Source organism: Salvia miltiorrhiza, chromosome 5 (assembly GCF_028751815.1).
Source record: "Salvia miltiorrhiza cultivar Shanhuang (shh) chromosome 5, IMPLAD_Smil_shh, whole genome shotgun sequence".
In the NCBI taxonomy this organism is placed as follows: domain Eukaryota; kingdom Viridiplantae; phylum Streptophyta; class Magnoliopsida; order Lamiales; family Lamiaceae; genus Salvia; species Salvia miltiorrhiza.
Window position 1 is genome coordinate 41,848,495 of NC_080391.1, and position 18,717 is coordinate 41,867,211.

Consider the following 18,717-nt stretch of genomic DNA (forward strand, 5'->3'; position numbering starts at 1 on the left):
GCACATATGCAGAAGGTGTGCAACTTCAAAGACATAATTACTATTGCATAAATCCCAGCATAGATAATATAAGTCATGCTTATGGCCAAAAACTAAGGTATAACATTTCCTAGTTCCTAATCATGTTTTTATGCTTCGATGAAATAACTAAGATCATGTAGTAAGGGACTATAGTTCTGCGAAGTACCTGAGTCACCACTTGTTAGTGGGTGACCTTTCCATATGTATGGTGTTTACCATATTTATTCAAGTCTTTCCCCAAAGTTGTTTATCCTGCGCTGTAAGAATTCTTAAGCAAAAGTATTAGTAAAATATGAGAACCCCTTTAAACAGGGCTGTAATCCCATTATTAAGAAATATATATATTGCGCAGCTTCGTGCTACTTAACATCAAATTTTCACCTCCCATCAAAGATAATATAAAACATTAGTATGCCCAAATGTTCAAGTAGAGTATCTTTTGATTCCCAATCATGCTCACGTGCTTTGATAAAATAACTAAGATCATGTAATGAAAAGTTTTCGTTCCGCAAAGTACCTGAGTCACCACTTATTAGTGGATTAGCTTTCAAGTGATGGTGTTTACTATCTTGACTTTCCTCATATCTGTTTACCTTGTGTTGTATGGTTTCTTAAGCGTGAGATTAGTAAAATATAGCGGCCCCTTAAAATAGGGCTGTGAATCCATTGCCAGGATAACCCGAAGCTTCGATCGTGTAATATATTATTGTGCCTTTATTTCACTATGTTTATCACAACAAGGTATTCCCTGTTCTTAGAATCAATCAAGTCGTGCTTAAACACAGCTCAACACAACAAAACTCCCTTCCATATTTTCACTAGTCATGTTGAAGATAGCCGCAATCATTAAAACGAGAAAATAAACTCTTTTCCCAAGAAAACAGAAATAGAGCAGGTTCTTAGCGCCATCGCCGGAGATAGTAACTGTCTTAGCTATGAAATCCCCGTTGTTTGGTACTTCTATGGATGTCGGTGATATGGAAATAAAAGGGTCCATAGCTGGTTGCGCAGCTGAACATCAGAAGAGAGAGATGACCATAGGTGGCTGCGCAGTTGAACATCAAAAGAAAGAGAAGACCATAGGTGGCTGCGCAGCTGAATATCAGAAGATCATGAATCCGCGCTGCCCATTTAGTCCTTTTCGTGAACCTATGCTGCCCTTTAAGACTACAGTACTGCGCTGCCCCTTTGTGTGTCAATAAGCCATCTACAAGACAGCCACATGGGCTTGGAAGTCCAGTAGAGTTGGAGGCTACATCAGGATGAATAGCAGACCCGCCGCAAGAAGCGTGTACCCGTTTGTCGCTCCAACTGATGAGGAGTAAGGATCTCATCAGCCATCCTACCCTAGACGAGGGTCAACGGCGCTGATTTAGGCCCCAAACATGCTTGATTCAAAGAACATAGGTGCATCACATGATGGTCAAAGCAAGTCAGTGGCGCAGACTAGAAGAGACAGCCTAACCCCAAGGTAACACTCGGAAAGGACTCAAAGAAGTAAACATCTTCAGCGAGAACAAGGATCAGAAGAGCTGCGCGGACAAGACCAGAAGGCAATACATACGAGGGGGCTGATCACGCCCTGTATAAAGTACAACGCAGATGAAGGCTCGTCTCATCTAAGACGGCACCGACACAGGGCCATCCCGTTCCAGGAAACGCAGACAAAAGTTCGTCTTGATTAAGTTAATACAGATGAAAGCTCACCCTGATAAGGTCTGCGCAGACAAAGAACGGAAGCAACCAACGCCGAAGCTTGGAAGGACCACATGTTCAACATAAAGCTGCAAAGTAGTTAGGAAAAGTTTGTTAGTAGATAGGGAATCATTCACGTACGCTGCCTAAGGAGCACGTGAATGACTTGTAAAGTCTCTTTTACCCCTCGCCCTAATGTAACTCTATAAATACTCCTAGTAAGTCATTATAATACACACGCAAAATTACTTTAAGGAATTCATCTGCAAGTTTCAAGCAAGTTTTCTCTCATATCGCTACACAAGTTAACCTGATCTCATTTTTCGACTTGTTTAGATTTAGGTTTAAATGTTGAGCTTCACCACCAACGCTGAGCTATGGACTGAGTAACGATAATCTCCGTCCCACCTGTACTGTAACACCCCGTACTTTTCCTATGTTGTGAGATAGTGTCTTAACACTATTGAGAGTACTGAGATGTCGAATTACGAGACTACTTTTTTTTATGACCAAATAAGACTGATTGTCTTTTAAATAGAAATACGAGTGAATAAACCGACGATGGAATTAGAGTGATGAGATTTGAGAAATGAGTTGAGATAGAGATGCTGATTGAATTGAGCTGAGATTTTATTTTATTTCCAACTACCGGGAATAGAGATACCGGATACTGAGATATCAGAGATTGACTGTCATATTAAGAAAATAGGAATAATGAGTTGGAAATAGAGTCGAGAAAGAAAGAGTGAGAACCTTGATGAAAATAGTCGGTTAGAGAGAGACGTTTAGTCTGTTTGTGTTTGCCGACTGCTTTGATGTGATGTTATGTGAAATTACGTGACTGATTGATTATGTGATTTCTGTTACGTGTGTCATTATGACCAAATTATTGTGATTTTTATTTGAGACTTTAGCACTTGGAATTTTGATTAAGTTTCCAAAGCAAGTGCGGTTTATTTTTACCGAGAAATCGAATGATGCCGGTTTATGGAAATTTTTCCAAGCATAATATTTTTAAATTATTTTTCCTATGATGAGGAATATTATAATTGAGTGAGTGCACTAATATTAGTGCTATAATTATTTTATTTTGGGTCACATGAATAATTATACTATGGTACTTTATTAATGAGTAATATTTCCATAGTTTTTGTGATTATTATTTAATCACCCTTCTCACACTTTATTTTAATTCTCTCTACCATATGTTATATGCCTAAATTTTGCTAAGTATAGAATTGAGAGAGTAGAGAGTTGAGAGTATATTATGGAGAGAGTAAGGATTGATAGTGTAGAGATTAGAGAGAGATTAGAGTGAGAGAGAGATCAAAGGCATTAATTGCCAATATTCTTTAAGATTTGCAAAATCTCTATAAGATCATCTAAATCTTGCAAATCCATTCATATCTCTCAAGCAACTCTCTCTCTCCTTCATCCTCACCAATCGGCCACCTCTCTCTCTCCTTTCTCTCTCATAATTCCTCCATTGTCAACCATTGGAGAGACCTCCGAAGCTTCACCAAAATATGCCAAACACATAAATCACCAACAAAATTCCACCTAAACACCTCCTATCAACTTGAATCCAAGGAAATCCTTGAAGATGGGCTTCAAGACTAGTGAGAGAAAGTTTGTTTGTTGGTGAAAAACTTGAGTAAGTGATCTCTATATTCATAGATTAAACTTGTGTGATGATATATATGAGTATATTTGAAGGATTGAAGCAAGAAAATCACCCCCCTCTTTTATTCTTCAAGATTTTCGAAAATTTGGGTGTTCTACCCTTCAAAAAAAATTTCTTCTTCTTTCCTTGAATAGAAGTGAGAAAAATGATCTATGTGATGTTTGGTAATGATTTGTGTGTGTTTTGAAAAGCTATGCCTTGTGATGTAAAAATTTGGTTGAGTTAGTTTACCCCAATTTGGGAATTTTTGAGTTGATGATCAAGGTGATGGATTGATGATGTATATGAGTCCATGAGATGTATATGATGATGATTAGTGGAGTAAATTGAGCATATGATGTCAAATGATGATTTTGATATGAGTTAGTTCACTAAAATTAGGGCTATGTGTATCTATGCTCTAATTTGTAAATGGATGGAGTATATGTGAGTTTAAATGACTAAAATTGATAGATATATGATGAGATTAAAGATCCATGTGAGTTTATAAAATTTCAAAGAGTTTAGTTTGGTAAAAATTAGGACTTTCTTGTCTATGTGTCTATTAAGTGATTTAGCTTAAGATATATGTTTTTGAGCATGATATTAGTGTTTTAATATGTTTGATTAAGTCTAATGTAAGCTAAATAAAATTTGGACTTAGTTTAGTTTGAAGGAGTTTTTGAGTTCTCATATGATGTGGGGTTAACGAATGATAAAATGAGGTCAAATTGATTTATGATCATTTTGTGAAGTTGTCATGTTTTTGTTGAGAGTTTATGTGAATATATGAGTTTTTATTAAAGTTTGGTTGGTATGATTATAGGGGATTGATGTGTATAAAATGAGTTATATGAAGTATGAGGTCATTTTGAATGATTGAGTGTTTTTAAGCATGAAATTGAGAAGAGGATTTACTTGATACGTTGTAGAAACGTTTTCCTTGAGATTTGAGTTAAGATGTAAAAGAGGAGAGTTAATTTGAGTATGATGAGTATTTTAAATGTTTTTGAATGTTTTTGAGTGTTATATGTGTTTAAAATGAGCTTTGATTGGTTTTCTTTGAAGGAATGTTGAATTGAGCATTTAAGAGTTTGAGATGAGTTTTTGGTGATTTTTCGTAGGCTACTGACCTACTGTGATCGACGGGTTGTCGATGTCTAATGGCTTTTAAAATTGTACAGCATGTCCCTACATGAGTCTTAAGCATACCGGTAAAATTTCAAGTCATTTGGACTTGATTTACTATTTTTATAAAATGAAAAACCAAATCTGCACATTTCTACCGGGAATTTCAGAGAACAGGGGACAAAGTCATTCATTTCAGTAGCTTCCTGTATGATCTAGCTTTCCAAATTTTTATGGTATCAACCTTACTGTATGGGGTAGATATCCACCAAATTTGAGCTCAGTTTAACAACTTTTACTATTTTTCAAAAATCAATGTTCCCGATTGCTCAAAACTGCCGAATATGGTAGACCATGGTAAAAACGCCATATCTCCCAAACCACTTGGAGTTTCTGACTTTACTTTTTTTTAAATGAAACTAGACTCAAATACCTTTCTTTTGGTATGAGTCTGGAGTCCAGGAGATGTCGGAGTCAGAACGTGTTAAATTTTGAAGTTGAGTCAGTGGGAAAACAGGACATGATTTGTTGATGTTTGATTGTATTTTCTTATGTGCCTTATGTGTTTATGTTGCCTAAGTGTTTTAATGAGATTAGACGAGTCTTATATGAGAGATAAATCGAGACTTAGAACCATGATTTTCTTGAAACCTATCCTTGGACTTAAGGATTTGAATTGAGTGAAGAAGTTTATGTAGAGTTGATTAAGAGATAGAATATAAGATAGAGCATGAGTTAAGGCATGAGTTTTTGTCGTTGAGTTCTAATCGAGATTCATTTTATGACATGAACCTTCGATGATGACGATGATCCCTGAAGACACGAGCAGAGCAGGGAAGTAAGTAACTCCGCTTTGACGGGAGTTTTTGAGTAAGGTCTTCAGGTGGGCAATATTTTGAGTATACGTATATCGTACGAGTTTTCTAAAATGATTTAATGATATTATGAGTTGATCACATGCTTTGAGATAAACGATATTTGACAATTGTTTGACTTGCCAATTTTTTGATGTTGAGCTTGTGTGTTACCCTCTACTGATGAGACGAATTCGGTCCTGCCACAAGCGGGATTTTGTGCACAGAGGTGACTGTGAGCCGTCTTCGGGTCGGCCGGTCACGGTACTTGAGAGGGAGGCCTACTTCTCAGTACCTTTGATAATGATGAGTTGTAGATGTGGTACATGCATGATGAGTACTTTGATAGCGCTATCGTTTCTTTATGATATCATGATTATGAAAACTGCATGCACAGATTCATTTAATGCTAACTTATTTCTGTGTATTGCTGAGATGTGGCAAGCTTCAAACTTATAGCTCTAAGAGCGCCTTTCTTGTTTTTCGGCGTTTGCCCACTGAGTATTATATACTCACGCCCTGCATGTATTTCTAAATGTGCAGACTAAGCGAGGAGCGAGATTGGTCTGGTGCTGGCGGGGAAATGTTGGAGGATGTATTTACTTTATCGTATTTCCATTTTGACGATAAAGTCTTGATGATTGATATACTTTAATTTTCTTTTGAAGTTAAGCAATGTACTCACGGTTATATGTCTTCATACATATAATCGGTTCGCCTTTTGCTGCGATACTCTGCATATTATGATTCCTTACGAAAAATGAGCGATACCCGTTTTGTTTTTGTTCGGGAAATTCCTGATAATTAAAAAGTTATAACGACATTGACGATTTTACCCTTGGGTTCATTTATAATGATTTCTTTAACACCTTTTGATGCGAGCTTCCGCTTGATGTTCGACCTATTCTTCTTATCTTTTATTCTTTTAAAAATAGTCGTATCGATACTCGTACCCCACTATCACTAGTGTCGGGAATCGGGCTGCGACAGGGTGGTATCAGAGCAGGTCGTCTGCTCTGAGTCTATTGCTTGACTGAGTTGAACCTTTGATTGTTTCTACTCTTTTAAAATTGAGTACTAGCCTAATTTGAATTCTTAGGCTAATTTGAGAGAGTCAGTTTGAAACGAAACCCCAGCACCCCATCTCCTCCGGCTTAACGAGGTAAGAGGTTGATGTTGTTTCTTGTTGCTTTCTTGTTGAGAGCTGAGTTTGATTCACTAATGAGTTATGTATTGTTTTAATGACGAAATTGTGTGAGATGATGAATTCTGATACGAGGCAGTTGATGTGAAATACGAGGAGAGATGTTGAGACTAGTATCTACGGGATTGACGAGGCTGAGGCCATCACTCACCTGATTCCACAGCTGCCCCTCGAGTGGCAAGACTGGGCGACTTCGCTGGTGCCGCAGTATATCAGGAGGACTGAGTTTGGGCGGTTGGTGAGCGCCAATTTTCGTGGTTTCATCGCGACGTTGAGCCACCGCTACCTTGTTTATGGCGAGCCACCTTCACCGCCGTATGGAGAGTCTGAGGGACCAGCCCAGGGAAGGGAGCTTGTTGTTGTGCCCCCACTTCCCGAGGAGCCGTTTCCGATTGCCCCTCTACCCCCAGCTGATCCGATTCCAGTTTCTTTTGAGCCTGATGTTTCAGAGCCGATGGTTTTCGAGGCGTACTCTCCAGTGGTAGAGCATGACCCGTTTGCATTTCTATCCCTTATTCTTTTTCCCAGCGCTGAGTTACCGCCTTGGGATTTGACACTGGCAACGGCACCTTTGCCATTGCCACCTGTTGAGTCGGCATAGCCGATTGTTTCTGTTGAGCCTCAGATACAGTATGTGCCCTTTGATCCTTATCCGAGGGTTGCCCCGTTGCCTGAGCCGGGCATTTTGGCTTTTCAGACGTATATACACTCGATTTTTTTTTCACCGTCCCGAGACGCCCAGGAGGGAAGGTCTCGGCCAGTACACCTGGACAGTGATGAGGAGGACCCGGATGAGGAAACTCCAGAGATGACGGTCGGCCACGGACGGACCCAGCCATTACAGCGTCATATCGCTGTCAACGGAATCGAGACATGGGTACCTGTTCCCGAGGTGCCGGTTTATGGTCCGATGATGGACACCGACGTCGAGGATGAGCCGAGCGACGATAGCGTCTGCCGACTGATCGACGAGTACGAGAGTCAGGAGTCGGAGCCGAGTGAGGAGACGGAGTCGAGTGAGGATATGGAGGTTGACGATGCGACGAGCAGGATTTCAGGAGACGACGACTAGCGATCACGTGTATCTAGTAGACGCGTACATATGTATAGATGCATAGTTGATATATACGTATATGTATATATATAGGTAGAGAGGCATAATATAGTGTGTATGTGTACATAGCATAGATCTATAGATGCTTAGTACCTATGATGCTTGTATAGTTAAAGCATCATTTTAGTGTTAGGACCTTTCTACATAGGATCCTACTTTTGTAAAAGACCTCGAGAGAGAGGCAATTTTCTATATATATATATATACAGAGATGTAGATGATTAGTGAGTTTCACTATCTTTATCAGAGCTTTGAGAAAGATGATGATGTTGAGGCTTGATGATAAATGAGAAATAGAGATTGATGAGAATTTCGAACGATGATAGACGAGAATTTTGAGAACTTTGAGATCACAAATGAGATATAGAAGTGAAGTAAGAAAAACGAGGATTTGTATTTTGTAATGACGAACGGTTAGTTTAGAAGTCGATAGTTATATAACTCTTTTTCCTTTATAGTATACCTCCGAGAAGAAGAGGGAACCGAAGGAACATAAACCGAGAAGAAGATGAAGAAGAGGAGCAGAGAAACCAACCGTTGAGATAATACGACGAGAGTTAGAGTTTTCATCGCGATTTATAGACACGACCTTAATAGGACGAACGTAGTATGGAGACCTCATGGGATGCATAATACTATTGACCAATTGTACTTCGCAATAGAGGTACTTTCACCGGGACCGCGCGTATTATCGCTAGAGTAGTCATGAGGGTAGACTTATTGAGTCCCTATCCCGCTTGGTCGTATTTAAAATTTTTCTGCATCCATTTGAACTCCCACAGGAGAAGAACTATTTACTATTGAGAAAATTTTTCCGGATCCACTGTATTTGAGCCTGACCCGTTTGTGTTGGAAATTTTTACCCCTTGCTTTAACAGTGGACAATATATTCATTTTCCACTTAGTGGATTGTTTCTACCTCCAGTATTGATTTATTCCTATCATATCGTATCTCAGTTTCATTCTAGATTCTGTTCTAGCTTTTGATCTTACCTTGATTTTAACTTCCTCATTATCCTTGAAATAGCACTGGCTATTATGGAATTATTCCATTACTTGAGCTCGTCTTGTTCAAGATCGGACATTTTATTCATCACATCCTATTCCCTACCACATCCGACAAGAGCTAGGAATGTCTAGGTAACTAGGATGGTATAATAAGAAGAGTGTTTGGAAGAAACACGAGTTATGGCAGCAGTCGTAGAATATATTATTACGGGACGAGCACAACTTTTCGATTATGGATTTTCTTCTATTAGCCAAGTATGTAGAAAGCTAACCAATTCGAGGATGAGAAGAAGTGATGCTAAGCCAGAATAGGCAACAGCAAATTCAAGGAGATCGAGATGACAGACTAGAGCAAATAATGTTTTCCACGATAGTAGACTGAGATGACGACTAGCATAGATGTAGCATCGTCGTAGTATTAGGGGATGTTTTATTTACGTTATGCCCCGCAATTAGTAAGAGCTCTCGAAGGAGAAAATTTCCTTATATATATGTCTATAAGACGATGACCAGAGAGTCTCTATGCTTGAGTAGAGTTTTGAGCTAATGTTGCGATGATAGACATGAGATATGTCTTTGACGATGAGTTATGAGAATCGAGAAAATAATATGATGTCGAGTAAGAGTCTTACGATTTGTGAGTTATGAGAATTAGTTCTAAGGTTGATATATGTTCCCTTAGACTTTTGTCGAGAAAGAGAAACAAATTGAAAGAAAGAAATAGAGTTGATGATATGAGATAAGGCAATAAAACCGTAGCTGAATACGAACGTCAGTTTCGCGACTTGGTTCGGTATGCCACATATCGAGAAGAGATGAACGAGAAAATGTCAGATTTGTTTCGATCAGGTTTGAGATAAGAGGTTCGAGACGATTTAATGAGTCAGAATGCGGTTATGTGTACTGAAGCATTAAATAGAGCATTTGATATAGAACTGGCAATGCAGCCAGAGAACGTGATTTGAGTTTCAGCACCCAAACGAGTTAGAGCACACAAACGTGCAATCCATCCTTTTCTGGATGCGGGCAAAAAGAAAAGAGAGAATGGGACGACCGAAGTCAAGATCCCTAAGGAGCCGTGACAGAGTCAAAATGCGCCACCGCAATATCAGATCTGAGACGAACAGCCTTATGTTGACCCGACTGCCCAAGCAGCAGTTTTTCAAGGACCGCGAGGGTCATCGACTTGTCGAAGAGAAATAAATTACGTCGGAGATAACGCAAGATGAAAAAGAATAGCTGTTACACCTGCGGAAGGGTCGGGCACTACTCGAAACAGTGTTCGAATCGTCAGCAAAGTGGAAGCGGAGGACGACCAAGTCAGTTTCGGCCGCAACTCAAAGCAATGGAGGGAATCATATCGCTACCTCCACCACAGCGACAACAGCCAGCCTATCGACCACGTCAGTTAAGAAGGCAACTACCAGCCCCGCAGGCAAATCAACCGCATCACCAGAGACTGTTTGCGCTTAAGTAGAAAGCACCAGACGAGAATAGAGGAAATTTGTCAAATATAGGCAAGTTGAATGATGTGCCCATAGTATTTTTGTTCGACACTGAACGTAGAGCTTGCTCCACAACCTCTAAAGAGTAACTGCACCCATAGGTAGAATTACTACGGTTTTATCCGTATGCCCTAACTTAGAATTTAAGTTAAAATCGATTAAGCTCGAGGTTAGAAACCTGAGATTGATGCCTATGTGGCACTTGGATATAATTTTGGAATGGACTGGTTAGAGGGAAAACCATGCGAAGATACAATGCAAGGAGAGACGGATATCTTTTTAGCCACCTGGCTAAGAACCTACTTCCTTCATTGGTATTGAGAGAAAATGGAAGAAGACGCCGATCATCTCGGCACTGCAAGCAAGAAATCTCTTGCGAAGAAAAGATACAACCGCGTATGTTGTATAGCTGAACCAGAGAGACGAATCCTAGGCAAATGTCGATGACGCGCCAGTCGTGTGAGATTACAAAGACGTTTTCCCTGAAACTTTACCGGGATTTCCCCAGACCGACAGCTTGAGTTTACGATCGATTTAGAGCCTGGCACGGCACCGACGTCGAAAGCGTCGTACAGAATGACCCCTGCTGAGTTACAAGAGTTAAAGCTGCAACTCCAAGAACTTCTAGATATGAGTTCCTTTCGACCTAGTGTTTTTCCGTTGGGAGCACTAGTTCTTTTTGTTAAAAAGAAGGATGGAAGCTTGAGGTTGTGTATCGAATATCGAGAGTTGAACAAAGTGACGTTAAAGAATAAATATCCGTTACCCCGGATCGATGATCTATTCGATCAACTACAAGGAGCGAGCACTTTTTCAAAGTTTGACATGAGAACGGGATACCATCAGCTGAAGATATGATCGGAAGATATTTCCGAAGACGGCATCGCGTATGCATTATGGCATTACTATAAACTCAAAGATGTTTGGAAGATATGTCTTTCGGTTTGACGAACGTCCCGACAGTATTCATGGATCACATGAACCGCGTTTTTCGTGAATACCTAGACAAGTTCGTGTTAGTCTTCATAGACGATATCCTGATTTACTCGAAGAGTAAACGAAAACACGAAGAGCATTTGAGGATCGTGTTGGAAAGATTACGAGTGGAAAAGCTGTATGCGAAGTTTAGCAAATGCGAGTTTTGGCTTAAACAAATCAATTTTCTCGCCCATATTGTTTCTGCGAGAGGAATTAAAGTGGACCCAGCGAAAGTCCAAGCGATACATGAGTGGAGATCGCCAACCACAATGCACGAGAGTCATAGTTTTCTGGGATTAGCAGGATACTATCGACGTTTTATTGAGGGCTTTTCAAAAATCGCTAAGCCATTGACGCACCTGCTGAAGAAAGAAGTCAAGTTCGTTTGAACGAACAAATGCGAGCGAAGTTTTCAGAGTTAAAGAAGAGACTTACTATTACCCCAGCTTAGCTGTTCCGAAAGCGGATAGAGAGTATGCAGTTATACTGATGCGAGAGGAAAAAGTTATAGCGTATGCTTCGCGACAACAGAGACCACACGAGATGAGTTATCTAACGCATGATTTAGAATTAGCAGCCGTAGTGCTTGCTTTGAGGATCTGGAGACACCGTCTCTACGTAGCACTGTGTGAGATATACACCGATCATAAAAGTCTCAAATAATTCTTGAGCAAGAAGATCTGAACATGCGATAAAGAAGATGATGAAAGTTAGTGCAGGATTACGATCGAGGAGCAAATTATCACCCTGGAAAAAGCTAACGTTGTAACTGACGCATTGAGCAGAAAGAATCAGGGAGAGTTAAGATTTCTCCTTACACGAGAAGTGAACCCAATCAAGGAATTCGAGAAGATGAATTAGGAGGTAGAGATACCACCACCAACGACAGAAATAATAATTTCTGCACTGAGCATGACACCTGACTTACGATCGAGAATAGTCACAGCTCAGAGAGAGGATGAGAAGATGGAAAGATTGCGAATGAAGATTCGAATCGAGAAAATAGAGAATTATCAAGAGGCGACAGATAATGCCATTTTAGTTTTAAGAGAGCGACTGTGTGTGCCCGATAAAGAAGAGCTGAGAAACGAAATTTCGAGAGAAGCTCATGATACCCCTTACACCGCACATGCGAAAAGTATAAAAATGTGCCAAAACTGAAACGACGTTTTGATAGGAGAATAAGAAGCGAGAGAGGGCATCTTCCGTAGAAAGATGTTTGACGTGTTAACACATGAAGGCGCCACTTTGGCAACCTTATACAATTATACCTATTAAAGACTTCCACAATAGAAGTGAGACCACTTAGCCATGAGTTATGGCAATCGATTAGCAAAATCGAGAAAAGAAAACTCAACAATTGAGTAATCACTGATAGATTCTTTTGACGTTAGAAATGATGTTTGTGTAGGTTTTTCCCTATCTCGGGGAGCATGTTATTTTCGAGCTAACAAGAACTCAAACCGAGATATATAGGACCTTATGATGTATTAGAGTAAATAGGCCATGTAGCCTATAAGCTAGCGTTTCCTCTGAGCTTCGCGAACGTCCATGACGTTTTCCATGTTTCTCAATTGAGAAAGTTCGTGTTTGATCCAAAACACGTCATCTGTCAAGAAGAAGTGTCCCTGGAACCAGATTCGAGCTATGAAGAGAGACCTGATGCTATGCTGGACCAGAAGATCCAACAATTGAGGAACAAGACGATTTCTTAGTAAAAATCCAAAGGAGACCTCACAGTCAAGAAGAATCAACATAGGAACTTGAAGAGAAGATGAAAGAGAAGTACCCAGAGCTTTTTTCCAAAGAAGAATAACTCAAATTTCGGGACGAAATTTTTTTTAAGGGGGGTAGGATGTAACACCCCGTACTTTTCCTATGTTGTGAGATAGTGTCTTAACACTATTGAGAGTACTGAGATGTCGAATTACGAGACTACTTTTTTTTATGACCAAATAAGACTGATTGTCTTTTAAATAGAAATACGAGTGAATAAACCGACGATGGAATTAGAGTGATGAGATTTGAGAAATGAGTTGAGATAGAGATGCTGATTGAATTGAGCTGAGATTTTATTTTATTTCCAACTACCGGGAATAGAGATACCGGATACTGAGATATCAGAGATTGACTGTCATATTAAGAAAATAGGAATAATGAGTTGGAAATAGAGTCGAGAAAGAAAGAGTGAGAACCTTGATGAAAATAGTCGGTTAGAGAGAGACGTTTAGTCTGTTTGTGTTTGCCGACTGCTTTGATGTGATGTTATGTGAAATTACGTGACTGATTGATTATGTGATTTCTGTTACGTGTGTCATTATGACCAAATTATTGTGATTTTTATTTGAGACTTTAGCACTTGGAATTTTGATTAAGTTTCCAAAGCAAGTGCGGTTTATTTTTACCGAGAAATCGAATGATGCCGGTTTATGGAAATTTTTCCAAGCATAATATTTTTAAATTATTTTTCCTATGATGAGGAATATTATAATTGAGTGAGTGCACTAATATTAGTGCTATAATTATTTTATTTTGGGTCACATGAATAATTATACTATGGTACTTTATTAATGAGTAATATTTCCATAGTTTTTGTGATTATTATTTAATCACCCTTCTCACACTTTATTTTAATTCTCTCTACCATATGTTATATGCCTAAATTTTGCTAAGTATAGAATTGAGAGAGTAGAGAGTTGAGAGTATATTATGGAGAGAGTAAGGATTGATAGTGTAGAGATTAGAGAGAGATTAGAGTGAGAGAGAGATCAAAGGCATTAATTGCCAATATTCTTTAAGATTTGCAAAATCTCTATAAGATCATCTAAATCTTGCAAATCCATTCATATCTCTCAAGCAACTCTCTCTCTCCTTCATCCTCACCAATCGGCCACCTCTCTCTCTCCTTTCTCTCTCATAATTCCTCCATTGTCAACCATTGGAGAGACCTCCGAAGCTTCACCAAAATATGCCAAACACATAAATCACCAACAAAATTCCACCTAAACACCTCCTATCAACTTGAATCCAAGGAAATCCTTGAAGATGGGCTTCAAGACTAGTGAGAGAAAGTTTGTTTGTTGGTGAAAAACTTGAGTAAGTGATCTCTATATTCATAGATTAAACTTGTGTGATGATATATGAGTATATTTGAAGGATTGAAGCAAGAAAATCACCCCCCTCTTTTATTCTTCAAGATTTTCGAAAATTTGGGTGTTCTACCCTTCAAAAAAATTTTCTTCTTCTTTCCTTGAATAGAAGTGAGAAAAATGATCTATGTGATGTTTGGTAATGATTTGTGTGTGTTTTGAAAAGCTATGCCTTGTGATGTAAAAATTTGGTTGAGTTAGTTTACCCCAATTTGGGAATTTTTGAGTTGATGATCAAGGTGATGGATTGATGATGTATATGAGTCCATGAGATGTATATGATGATGATTAGTGGAGTAAATTGAGCATATGATGTCAAATGATGATTTTGATATGAGTTAGTTCACTAAAATTAGGGCTATGTGTATCTATGCTCTAATTTGTAAATGGATGGAGTATATGTGAGTTTAAATGACTAAAATTGATAGATATATGATGAGATTAAAGATCCATGTGAGTTTATAAAATTTCAAAGAGTTTAGTTTGGTAAAAATTAGGACTTTCTTGTCTATGTGTCTATTAAGTGATTTAGCTTAAGATATATGTTTTTGAGCATGATATTAGTGTTTTAATATGTTTGATTAAGTCTAATGTAAGCTAAGTAAAATTTGGACTTAGTTTAGTTTGAAGGAGTTTTTGAGTTCTCATATGATGTGGGGTTAACGAATGATAAAATGAGGTCAAATTGATTTATGATCATTTTGTGAAGTTGTCATGTTTTTGTTGAGAGTTTATGTGAATATATGAGTTTTTATTAAAGTTTGGTTGGTATGATTATAGGGGATTGATGTGTATAAAATGAGTTATATGAAGTATGAGGTCATTTTGAATGATTGAGTGTTTTTAAGCATGAAATTGAGAAGAGGATTTACTTGATACGTTGTAGAAACGTTTTCCTTGAGATTTGAGTTAAGATGTAAAAGAGGAGAGTTAATTTGAGTATGATGAGTATTTTAAATGTTTTTGAATGTTTTTGAGTGTTATATGTGTTTAAAATGAGCTTTGATTGGTTTTCTTTGAAGGAATGTTGAATTGAGCATTTAAGAGTTTGAGATGAGTTTTTGGTGATTTTTCGTAGGCTACTGACCTACTGTGATCGACGGGTTGTCGATGTCTAATGGCTTTGAAAATTGTACAGCATGTCCCTACATGAGTCTTAAGCATACCGGTAAAATTTCAAGTCATTTGGACTTGATTTACTATTTTTATAAAATGAAAAACCAAATCTGCACATTTCTACCGGGAATTTCAGAGAACAGGGGACAAAGTCATTCATTTCAGTAGCTTCCTGTATGATCTAGCTTTCCAAATTTTTATGGTATCAACCTTACTGTATGGGGTAGATATCCACCAAATTTGAGCTCAGTTTAACAACTTTTACTATTTTTCAAAAATCAATGTTCCCGATTGCTCAAAACTGCCGAATATGGTAGACCATGGTAAAAACGCCATATCTCCCAAACCACTTGGAGTTTCTGACTTTACTTTTTTTTAAATGAAACTAGACTCAAATACCTTTCTTTTGGTATGAGTCTGGAGTCCAGGAGATGTCGGAGTCAGAACGTGTTAAATTTTGAAGTTGAGTCAGTGGGAAAACAGGACATGATTTGTTGATGTTTGATTGTATTTTCTTATGTGCCTTATGTGTTTATGTTGCCTAAGTGTTTTAATGAGATTAGACGAGTCTTATATGAGAGATAAATCGAGACTTAGAACCATGATTTTCTTGAAACCTATCCTTGGACTTAAGGATTTGAATTGAGTGAAGAAGTTTATGTAGAGTTGATTAAGAGATAGAATATAAGATAGAGCATGAGTTAAGGCATGAGTTTTTGTCGTTGAGTTCTAATCGAGATTCATTTTATGACATGAACCTTCGATGATGACGATGATCCCTGAAGACACGAGCAGAGCAGGGAAGTAAGTAACTCCGCTTTGACGGGAGTTTTTGAGTAAGGTCTTCAGGTGGGCAATATTTTGAGTATACGTATATCGTACGAGTTTTCTAAAATGATTTAATGATATTATGAGTTGATCACATGCTTTGAGATAAACGATATTTGACAATTGTTTGACTTGCCAATTTTTTGATGTTGAGCTTGTGTGTTACCCTCTACTGATGAGACGAATTCGGTCCTGCCACAAGCGGGATTTTGTGCACAGAGGTGACTGTGAGCCGTCTTCGGGTCGGCCGGTCACGGTACTTGAGAGGGAGGCCTACTTCTCAGTACCTTTGATAATGATGAGTTGTAGATGTGGTACATGCATGATGAGTACTTTGATAGCGCTATCGTTTCTTTATGATATCATGATTATGAAAACTGCATGCACAGATTCATTTAATGCTAACTTATTTCTGTGTATTGCTGAGATGTGGCAAGCTTCAAACTTATAGCTCTAAGAGCGCCTTTCTTGTTTTTCGGCGTTTGCCCACTGAGTATTATATACTCACGCCCTGCATGTATTTCTAAATGTGCAGACTAAGCGAGGAGCGAGATTGGTCTGGTGCTGGCGGGGAAATGTTGGAGGATGTATTTACTTTATCGTATTTCCATTTTGACGATAAAGTCTTGATGATTGATATACTTTAATTTTCTTTTGAAGTTAAGCAATGTACTCACGGTTATATGTCTTCATACATATAATCGGTTCGCTTTTTGCTGCGATACTCTGCATATTATGATTCCTTACGAAAAATGAGCGATACCCGTTTTGTTTTTGTTCGGGAAATTCCTGATAATTAAAAAGTTATAACGACATTGACGATTTTACCCTTGGGTTCATTTATAATGATTTCTTTAACACCTTTTGATGCGAGCTTCCGCTTGATGTTCGACCTATTCTTCTTATCTTTTATTCTTTTAAAAATAGTCGTATCGATACTCGTACCCCACTATCACTAGTGTCGGGAATCGGGCTGCGACATGTACAGATTCAGATGTCCTACTGCTCCGATAACAATGAACCTCACGGACTTGAATTAATAGCATGGCATGTTAAACCCTCGTAGAGTTCATCCTTTTGAGTAAAAAGTTTCTTGAGGACAGCCCTGCTAGAAAGCTACAAGAAAGACACACAAAATCACCAATCCATTGAACAAGATTTCAGCCCCTCTCGAGCTATGCTAAGAATAAAGATAAATAATGAAGAATTGAAACTTATATCAATATAATAACACAAGATTCTTCCCTGAATTAACTTGGGAACGTCGAATACTAGAAATCGGTTGTATCGGGCTGAGCAGTGCGGTCACATGAGTCGCCAGAATTCTCTTTGATGATGTCGCACAACATAGTGCTAATGCACAATAACAGCCCCCATTAACCAAATCGTTGGTTCGACTATCTCTGCGTTGAAGAATAGATCGATGAGGAGCGTCGAACTCCCGTGGAACAACGATTGACACCCGTCTCGTCGGATTTCAAGGCCGCGGCGACGGGAATCTTGGTAAGAAAATGATGTGGTAGCGCATCGGTAACACGGCGTCCCCTAATCAGCGGCGAGATCAAAATAAATCGGTATGGGGGGAAATCAGGGCACGATCTGGGGTATGAGTGAAGCTCCGTCACCCAGATTTCTTCCGATGATTTTTGTTGCTATTTTTGGGGATTGCCTCAAATCCATAAGAGATTCCCCGATTCTCATCGGAGAATTGGTGCGATGCCAAGAATCGACTCGTTGGCCGCGATCCAAACGTGGTGAGAAGACGAATTTCCCCCAACCAAGAACTTAGAAATTTTTCCAGAAGCTGGATGTTTTGTTCTCCAGATCTGGACTGATGGACGAATTTTCAGGATTGGTGTTTCATCGTTCACTGATGATTTCTAGATTTGGGGAATTTCTAGCAATTTTTAACTGGTGAATCTGGAAATAGCTGAAGTGAGATTGACGAGAGAGAGATGTAGAAATTGGTTCCACGTCTCCCAACAGAATCGGTAAGAAGGAATTATCACCATACATTCCCGAAAAAGAAACCAGCTAAGTGGGGGACTTCCCCAGTGATTTAATCGGTGGTGGTTGATAAATAAAAACTGCCCAGATTTTGAAAATAGAGGTACCAGAATTCGAGAGCAATCTGGATCTGTTATTCTCATGAAAACCCCTCTTTCGACCATAACCCAACAGCACAAATTGACCTTTCTTAACAGAAGCTCGCCGGAACTCACGACGTATCCTTGATTCTTTCCCACAGACGACGCCAGTTGGTGAAGCATGAAATCAACGCCTAATCTAAAAAGTAATAATCGAGACAGGATTTATGTGGTTCAGTCATTAAGACCTACGTCCACGGGAGATCTTCGAGTTCTTCCACTATACTTCGAGATAATTACATTTTACAAGTGTTGCTTAGAAATAAATCATACCCTTAATGCTAATGCTAACCTTCTAGTTATAGAT

The 18,717-nt window shown here is 38.8% G+C and overlaps 3 long non-coding RNA genes across 3 annotated transcripts; 2 read left to right on the forward strand and 1 right to left on the reverse strand.

The window, feature by feature from the left end:
• Positions 1-999: 999 nt before the first annotated feature.
• Positions 1,000-18,414, reverse strand: LOC131026486 (uncharacterized). Its single transcript, XR_009102322.1, has 4 exons — positions 17,244-18,414; positions 2,027-2,124; positions 1,729-1,805; positions 1,000-1,603 (listed from the first exon to the last, which is right to left on the reverse strand). It is a non-coding gene; the product is annotated as an uncharacterized LOC131026486 (long non-coding RNA).
• LOC131026484 (uncharacterized) lies at positions 2,452-6,148 on the forward strand. The gene is made up of 3 exons (XR_009102320.1): positions 2,452-3,370; positions 5,327-5,390; positions 5,905-6,148. It is a non-coding gene; the product is annotated as an uncharacterized LOC131026484 (long non-coding RNA).
• LOC131026485 (uncharacterized) lies at positions 13,341-16,971 on the forward strand. The gene is made up of 3 exons (XR_009102321.1): positions 13,341-14,266; positions 16,221-16,284; positions 16,799-16,971. It is a non-coding gene; the product is annotated as an uncharacterized LOC131026485 (long non-coding RNA).
• Positions 18,415-18,717: the final 303 nt, after the last annotated feature.